We start from the raw sequence: 9,900 nt of genomic DNA on the forward strand, positions 1-9,900 counted from the left end.
CAGGATACAGCTGCTCCAATAACTTGACCTTCCACTTTTCATTTTGCAATCCAATATGGCTTCATCCCATGAGAAAGTCGTAAATTCCCTTTAATAATTTCTGCCAGCTCACAGTTGCAAATGTTTGCACTCTCTTTGATTATTATATTACTATTATAGGGTTTTAAGTGCAGACTGGCAGTTGTAACGGAGGGATGCAACATAACAAAATGTGAAGAGTTTTGAATGCACTGAAGGAGAAATATATATGTAATATATGAAAAATATATATGTAAATATATATATGCACACACACGACAAACCGGTATGCCCAGGGGAAAGATTACAGGTCTTTGTTGATTAATACACATTTCCCAAAAAAAAAACAACAACAACAAAAAAAAAAAAAAAACAACCGAAGCTGTTACCACTGAGGTGGATGCTGTAACATCGGCCTAATCTGTATGCTTAATTGAGCAAGGAGTTGAAGATCATTATGTATTCAGCATACACTGCTGTGGATAAGAGCATCGGGTAAAAAATAATAAAAGTAATAATAATATTAATTAATGTGACCAGCTGCATGAAGGAGTCTGACTGTCTCTGGCTGTTTACATCAGATGCCTCCCTGATGACAGAGCTATTCCCTAACACCTCCAATCTTTATTCAGTGGCTCAGGTTCTTTACTTTTCTGACCATGTGCGTGTTCGCGTGGTTGCAGCCCAAGGACATCCATGCAAAAAAATGCACTGCTTATCTAATGCCTGAGTGTATGTTAGTGTGCATGCAAAGTGTGTAAGAGTATGTGTTGTGTTGTGTGTGTGTGTGTGTGTGTGTGTGTGTGTGTGTGTGTGTGTGTGTGTGTGTGTGTGTGTGTGTGTGTGTGTGTGTGTGCCTGCTCCTGCTCCTCCTCCTCTGAGCATCAGATACTTATTCTCAAGGTCACAAATTAGGCCAGGTGGCCATTCAGAAAGATTAAAGACATGTTCTTAAAAAAAAATAAGACACCTTTGATTTATCTTATCATGCCAGTAGCCATAGTGATCTCTCCTGTACAAGGGCAGCTGTAAGAGGTTGTGGGGCTGGGCTTTAAGCAGACACCCAAGAGGTATGAGGCTAGACTCACTCTCTCCCAAACCATTCGACGTGTTACATGGTTGGTGAAAGTCAAGGAGGGGATGTGAGGAGGAAAAAGTGCAGGGCAAAGGAGAGCGAAAGACGACGGGAGGAAAGATGCGAAGTGTAAGTGAGACAGAGACATTAAACCCCCACTAGTCCCCTCTGACAGATGCTAGCTAGGGCTGCATGCCAGGGAAGCGCAGTCTTAAGGTGACAGGCTCTGCCATAGAGAACAAAATTGATAATGCCATATGGCTGGAAGAGCACGGCTGCAAATTCCAGTCACGACACCATGAACCAGGAATAATCCTCCTGCTGTTGTAGGACGTGGCTTTATTGCCCTGTAAGACTGGAAGGAGGGTGAGAGGGAAAAGGGAACGGAAGAGAGGTGGAGGAAATGGAAGAAGGAGGGGCACGCTGAAATGATCTACTTCACCCCCCCCACCCACCACCACCGCCACCATCACCATCACCCCTTGTTGGGTGCTGGACAGAAAAATACTCCATCCTGTCTCTCTTAACTCTGGAAGATTTCTGTGAAAAACCCGTGCTTACAGTTTACACCAAAGGGAAGGCAGATGGAGCTGCAGAGCAGGAAGTGTGTATTGTCATGTTTAAGCTTGAAAGACACGGGAATTGTGCAAAATGCAGACCAGTGATGGGAAGTTCTTTTTACTGACACTGAATACTGATTTGTAAAATGAACAAATCTTTTTTCAACCCGTTCGCTCATTTCGTTTGTTGGAACCAGTGTGGTGCTGTAGCTTTCATTTGAGTAATGACTGAAAAAGCACTGAAGAGCAACATGGTTTGCTTCACTTGGCATATAATACACAATTTTGCTTTTGTTAAACTACTGAGCACTCTTTTGGGCCAAAACCTATTGAAGCTGAATTTACTGATTACTTCCTTTGCTGGTAGGAGAGCGCTCCGCCTATCATTAAAAAACTTCTCATTCTGTGATGGCTGTTCACTTTAGCCTACCTGGTCACTGAAGACCCGAAGTGTATGAATTCGTTCCAACAGAAAGGCAAATTAAACCTCCATCCCATAGCTACATAACTAACCTTAACTTAACTAACATCAGATAGCTCTCCTCACCTGTAATAACAGCACTGGTCATGTTGCTGCTGTAATCACGTGAATAATGAACGAAAGACCAGAACACCCGTAGTTATGACTCATGAACAAATCACTCATTTCTGCACTAAGCCTGCGCAGCGGCCATGAGACAAATGAACGAGATTCAGATCCAGATTCAGAGACCCACCCCCGAAGACCCTACTCTATGAGCCGTGAACGAATCAGCCATTCCTACACAGAGAATATGCGTCAGAAAGACCAGTTTGTGAACGAATCTGAGCCTGCGGACCAGGAGAAAAAGAACGAAACACCCACTGAGAGGACCCGTTGCTCCAGAGTCAAACAAAAGATTAGCTCAAAATGAACGACACATCACGAATGCAGACTCACAGTTAAGTTTTCACCCAGGTACAAAAAGGGGGCTGAGCGTGACGTGGGGAGATGTTGGGCCTATTCTGTGGCGAGAAGCAATTAATTTCTAACGTGCAGCAGCAGGAGCTGAGAGGTTAGACTTAAATAGAGTGGGGCCAGCTACAGAGACAAGGCTTAATTGTTTGATTGATTGGCTGCGACTGCAAGGCATATTTCTGAGGCCCCTGCGCGCCGATCAATGAGTCACTGAGCCCCGCGCCAAACCTTGCAGCTTCCCGGCCTCGCAATTCAATTAATGCGGAGGCCTTGGTGGCCACTGCCTGTGATTGTGTTACAGCCCTGGAGACAAGCCTCTACTGCTCCCCCTCTTTATTTCTCACTAAACTGGGAGCTTATTGCGGCAGATGCAAGCAAGACAGCAGGATGCCTTCAGAGCGGAGGGGCTTAGAGAAGGAAGCAAAGCGGGGGGGGCTTTATTAGATTGGTAAAATACACTACATACTCTATCGGACACAAATCCAGTTGTCCTCCTAATCTGTCATTTAAACAAATTATCTTAGCTGGTGATGCATCAGCAGTATCACTGCTCTCTAGGGGTTTGATTTAAGGGGGGAGGGATGAAGGAATGGGGAGTGGGAGGCGCAATGATGGAGGGCTGAGGCTAATAGAGACATGGGAGGGAATGACACTTTGTCATGAAAGCAATGGAGGGAGGAAGAGACGGTCGGGGGGGGGGGCAACACTTTTTTCAGGATGTACATGTTGAGGTCATTTTCAGATATTCACCTCAGCCTTGATTAAATACTGAGACTCCTCCCATTGCTGGCATGCAACTAAACTGAATGTCTGACAATTCAATAATACCACAATGTAACAATTGGACCAAAGCAAGAGAGAGAAAGAAATGGAGAAAATAGACAGAAAATGTTGGGAGAGCAGATTACTGCAGTGGAAGCAGTGTGTGCTGTCTTTTAAAGAGGCATGTGGCGGCTCTGACATGATGCTTGCTCTGTGTTAGGGTCAAGACCGAATCATTACTGACGACTGACAGGTTCATTGAAGGGAAGACACAAAGATACACAGAAACCCACAACTCGGTGGATATAGTGCATTGTGTGCCATGGAAACAAACACAAGTAAAAACAAACTGAAGAAGCAGCAGTTGAAGAAGGTTGGAATACAATGAAGCTTAAGGGTCGAGCAAAAACTACAGCACCTGATGCAAAACAAGGAGCACGCAATATTTAATTAACACTGAAAACTAACAATGCATGCGGTGCTTTATTGTACAAAGTGACAAAAATAACAAACTACGCGTTTGATTAAGTTTGCAAACATCCACTATTACAAATCCTGCATGTGTGAATCCCTTTTACCCGAACTGTGAAGACCCGCTGCTGAATCGCTACATCCTTCAAAGTTTAAAAGACATCTCAACTGAAAGAACAAAAAATAGCATGATTTTTTAATTTGATTTATATTTGCGATTCAATAGAGTTTTCAATTGAATCTCTCATCTAATCAGCTCAACCGGCAACTACAGACCCCCGTAGCTCCAGGGAAATGTGTAAATGAAATGGAAGGAATGGTGTAATTTTTTTCTGGTTGCCGATAAGGACTGTGAATTAATTATCCCAAACATACTGTAGTGGCTTTAAACAGAACAAAGACATTAATACATGCATGGGCATCGGGCTGAATGACATCAAAATAACAGATGCATATAGCATCTGCTCTTTCACTGATACACACCGACGCAGTTACGGGGGGAAAAAAAATCCACCAGGGTAATGAACTTGGAAAGATTTTACCATTTACATGCTCATTCCTCTACAACTCCTGGCTCTATATACAGGATGGCAGACACTGCTGAGAATGGCTACTGAAGCCTGACAACACCTGGAGGAAAATGATCCGGTGCCTTATTCTAATTAATTCTCCAGTAAGTACAGGAGATGTGGAAGCTTTTCAGAACAGAATTAGCTGTCAGGACCTGACGAACGATTGCTGATTATACAGTGAAACATCCTTTTTAGGGTGTTTGCATTATATCCTGAACTATTCAAATCTGAGGTCACAGTCCAAATCACATGTTGTGTAGCTAACTGGATGTGATGAATAGGCTAGATTTCGGTTGTCCATTATTCCAATACTTGTTTTACAACAATTCATATTCTCCCCGGTGGTTCTCCTTTACTAAATCCATATTCCAGTGTATTGTAAAAATGCTAACATGAGACAAAATGCTGATCAGAGAGGCACATACACGTTACACATGGGTTCCTATGAGAGCACTGATATGGAGATCAAGACAAGTCTCAGAGGCCCGTTGCCTCCCTTTGACTCTCCAACCTCTGGAGCTGTGTTCAATAGGCCCACCTCATCCCATACTCTACATCTTCTGCACCTTCAGCTCCCTCCGTACAAGGCAGGGAAATGCTGAGCCTTCACTATCCGACTCTGCCAACTCAGATATGCAAAGGGTCAAAGCACAAAGGTCGCCTTTAAATCAAGACCTTTGTGATTTGTATGACAGTGGCTTCCTGCACAAAGCTTTGTTTCCTACCATGTCCAGCAGTTTTTCCTTAGTAATTCAAACTATACTTTTCTCATTAACCTCCTCTTCTCGTGCTCTAAGATATCTCCCAGGGTGCAACATGTTATGTGAGGCAAGCATTAGCACTCCATTCAACCTAGAAAAGGAACAGCAGTAATTACTGAAAATTTGATCAGTAGTTTGTTTCATGATGTTTATTTTTTCTACATTTGAAGAACTCAGTTATTTGTTGTGAATGACTTATTTATTAAGGTTTTTATTCCCTTCTTCATAGACTGGATGTTAATTTGATCTTAATATGAGGCTAGTTTCCAGTTAATGGGTACCAATGATAGAAAATGAATAGCATGTAATCCCTAAAATTAAAAAAATATTTCTATGTAGATAGCACAATGCCAAACTCCACAAAATGTGCAGAATAAAGCTTGCTGTTCCTGCCACGATAGCCTTCAGGGTTTGCATCTCTGTTACTTAAACTGGTCCTGAACAGAGCAGGTGTTTCTGTCAAACTTAATCCATTATCCTAAACCTGACAGGCAAGCACTTAGTTAAACTGATGAGTAATACAGGCAAATACACAGACATTCAGCAGCATGAGTCACATCTTCTCTCTCTGAATTTTATCAGTCTCATTTCCAGTAACACAAGAGTGGGTGGTGGTTAATGAAAGTAAAAGGCTCAATGTGTCAGGTCAGGCACAGTGATGCCAATCATACAGGTTTCCAGGAGGAGACTCTGACCAACAGCCACGTCCACCACAAGACACCCAGCGACACATCTCTATTCACTGATAACAGAACGGGCTAAACTAATTATTTTCCTGACCATATCTGACACTTGGGATTCTCTTTTTTCTGGCTGTAAGGGCGCCAGCAGTCAAAAATAATCAGCTCCCCTGCCAGAGCAATAAGCAGCAACTCCACAAACAAATGCAGGGAATTCATTTTCTCCTAATTGCTTCTGTGCATTGAATAAGTGTGCAGTTTTTAGGCATGCTGTAGCAGAGCACTTCTCCACTCTCGATATGGCATACAGCATTTTTTTCCTCGTCAAGTGGCAAAAAAAAAAACAAAAAAGAAAAAACAACAACTGTGTGGAATCAGTCGGGGTTCAGCTCAACACACACATGCAGACTCTGGGCTGAGATGGTGTGTGTGCGCACACATGCCTCTATACTCTTCTTAAAGACAGCCATAGCCCAAGTGGCTTCTGAAAAATGAATGCACAGTGTAATTGCCCTGCTCTCCCACTTGCAGTGCTTCTGCAGTCGCTGCCTTATGGCAATGAACTGTGACAAGGGAATTCAGGAGGAATGGGCCTGCTGCAAGAGCCATTTCTACTGTCTCTAATTGTCTGTCATCCCGAGCTGATAGGCAGCAGGACAGTGACAGACAGTGCTGATCACTGAGATGGGACACAACTGGACTCTGCTGAAAGGAAACAATCTGAGTGAACCATTTTACGTAAGACTAAACACCGCAGGAAGTTACCAGCAGTGGTGGGAGAAATATTCAGATTCAGATCAATTGAAGTTAGAACACAACATACAAATACTGTATTCAAAATGTATTTGTTAAAAGAGAGATAGCACCCAATGACATTTTTAACACAGCCCTAATCACATCCCTTCAACAACTGTTCAAGGGATGAGAACTGGGTTGGGAATTGTTTATTTTCTCACCGCCTCCGTCTAACCTGTATACTTTGTAAAGTCAGCTGAATGCTCTGTGTGATATTTAAATGTATTCTAAGGCTTGTGTTATATTTACCTCCCTGATACATGGGATGACTCTCATTCGCCTGCTGTGTTGGCGTGGAGCCTGGCTGAGTCCATACTGAACCGAAGGATAATGCAGAATGGAAAACACCTGTCTGACTTGTTTAAACACACCACAAGAGACCGAGTTGACAGTGAGGAGCACCCAGGTCAGTGTGAGGCAGCTGAAAATACTGCAGGCTTCTGATGTGTGATGCTGAGTATGAAAAAAATATGCGTGTTTGTGCCATCGATGTGATGAATAAATGTATTTGTGAATGTCTTTGCAGGCTGATTACTTTTAAGCTTATTCCTTGTTTAGCATTTTTTTTCCCCTTCCTCTTTCTTTTTACTATGTAGTGTTTCTTTCTTTTTATGCTTTGCTCATCGCCGTCTCTCTGGCCCCCTGCTGAGACAGGAGCCATGGGTTTTCTCTGTTTCATATCTTTGAGGATTTGTTAGCCAGGACAACAGACACGCGAGCTCACTGGCCCAGCCCGAGCCAGACCCTGAAAGCATGGGGGCTCTTTAAACCTTCCATGCAGTCCAGGATGACAAGCCACCCTCCCTTCTTCTCCTTCTCATCTCTAAGACGGTTGCTGTTGTTTTAGCTGCATTGCAGTCATCTTGAACACATTCATATTTCACTGGGGAAAAGAAGATAGATCGAAGAAGAAAAGGCAAATGAGGACAGCACTAGAGTGGAGGAAAAATAAAACCCTAAGCAAACAGAAAAAAAAATAACAAGCAAGAAAAGGACTAATGAACAAACTCAGAGGAGGAGTTTTATCTCTGCGTCATTAGTGGGGCATAAAAATTGGGTGCTCATTAGTCTCAATCACCATTAAACACAGAAGGGAGCGTGTTGCCCGTCTCTAATCAGTCGACATAAATGAAACAAGTCATGGACAGAATGTTTCCCGACCACTCTTGGCTTCACTCGGCTATTAATTGGACACCTCCCTCTTACTATTCATGTTTTTCAGAAGTGCACAAATTACATTCCTGCGGTCTTTCCATTGAGAGGACAGCAGGCAGTAACAGCTCCTAGAGCTGAGCTGCAGCAGGTAACGCATTTCCCTGGTATCCACGAGGAAGGAATTAAATAAGATGGACCTGACATTGTGAGACAGTTGACCTATAAATTCACAAGTGGGCCATAGGTGAGGCGAGGGGAACAGATGCGGGGCGGGGGGGGTGAAGCATGTAGGATTAAAAGAAAAGTCCAAAGAGAGCGAGGAAAAAAATAGAAAGTGAGAGAAGAGGAGAAAAGGACACCCAGACGATGAGACGTGGAACAAGGGTGTGTCCCGTTCGGCCCACTTTTCCCCAGCATCTCTATGAATGTGTAGCTGGTGTGGCCCTAATCCTCTCTCAGACTGACACCATTCCTGCCCCCCCCCCAACACACACACACGCACACAGTATGTTGTTTTCCTCTCTTCAGTACTTTTACAAGATAACAGGAGGGATGTGCAAAGAAGATGGTTTTTCATGCAGATAAAATGCTTTCATTATTTTCACAATCACTGCAGAGATTTGCCGCAGCCAAGAGCCACAGATAGAGGCAAAGTGAGTGATAGGGGAGATAGAGGATGGAGTGGCAGCAGGGAAAAAAATGATGAAACAAGTGTTAGAAACTGGCAGCAGGTTGCGAATCACACTGAGCCTATCTGTAAATGTGATTAAAGGCCAAACGCTGGTCGTGCATAATGTTTAACCAGCATACTCTATATACGGTGATTTCCAGCAAGACAGTGCCTCTCATCTGTTCATAGACCTCGGTGATCCCTCAAACATGCATATATTGCAGATAGCACATACTTCTAAGGAACTTTAAATCAGGGCAGGTCTGCTAGAAAGATATTGTTTATTGGACAGCACGTGCACCTCTGAATAGGTGGCCCATCTAAAAAAGTTTGTCAGTGATCTCTGAGCAACACCGTTCAGATCAGATTATTTAAGACACACCATGCATCCCTTTGCATAAAAAAAAAAACAACAGCTGTTGCATTTTTCAACAACAGAGCGTGTGTTACTGCATTGCTGTTAAGTCAAATTTAAATGAATAAAAAAAATAAAAATCATTCGTTGTGTGGCATAACCTGTGATCGACAAACAGGTGACTCGCAAAATGCTAATTTAATCACTAATAATCAGCAAACAGAGCGACTTGCTGTCAGGATGAATCATCCTGGGGTACAGGCCCGTAACTGAGTGGAGAGTGGTGCAGAATACATTGTATCCATGCCCTGATGCATTCACTGCTGCTGTGGGAAAAAAACAAATTAAACTGTAATTTACCTTGAATTAAAAATAAAAACTTCTAAGCCGCCTTACAATGTGCCGCTGATGTTCAGTGCTTTGATACTTTAAAGTAAAGTCTCTGCAGATCAAATTACTGCCAGTTATGTTTTTGAAGTGTGGAGGAAAAGTGGGAAAGTCCTGGCTCCAGAGGCATTTTGGGAGAAATCACAGTGCAGAAAGGGGAACAGTCGTGGAGATCAGCATTGTGGCCATATCCAGAAAATTAGATTAACTGAATTAGAGGGATTAGATTAACTACAGCTGGATTGGACCTTATGCCTTAAAGAAAAAGAGGAAGATAGAAGAAGACAGAGGGGGTACACGAAGTGCTAAAGAGAGAGAGAGGGGGAACAAGGAAAGGAGGATAGCCAGCAGAGTAAGATATAAGGAAGTTTCTTTGGGAGTTGGGTTGAAAAGTCATATTGCGGTAAAGAGAGAGAGAGAACAGCTCAGCAGATTTGGGTATCCTGGGTAACTTTTAGGGGCTGGCACTGAAATGAGCAGCTGACACTGTTGCAGCCGGCCCTCGCTCCTAAAGCTTCAACTGAGTCCTGCTGCTCTGCAGAGTCTGCTTAAGCTGCAGTGCCCCTCAGTGGTCGATCGCAGGCACAGACAGGCTGAAGGCCGGACGGCTGAGCAGGATGATTCATTCATCCATTCATCTTCATCCGCTTTATCCGTATCCGGGTCGCGGGGGCTGCTGGAGCCAATCCCAGCTCACACTGG

This window comes from Echeneis naucrates, chromosome 22 (assembly GCF_900963305.1).
Source record: "Echeneis naucrates chromosome 22, fEcheNa1.1, whole genome shotgun sequence".
NCBI lineage: Eukaryota > Metazoa > Chordata > Actinopteri > Carangiformes > Echeneidae > Echeneis > Echeneis naucrates.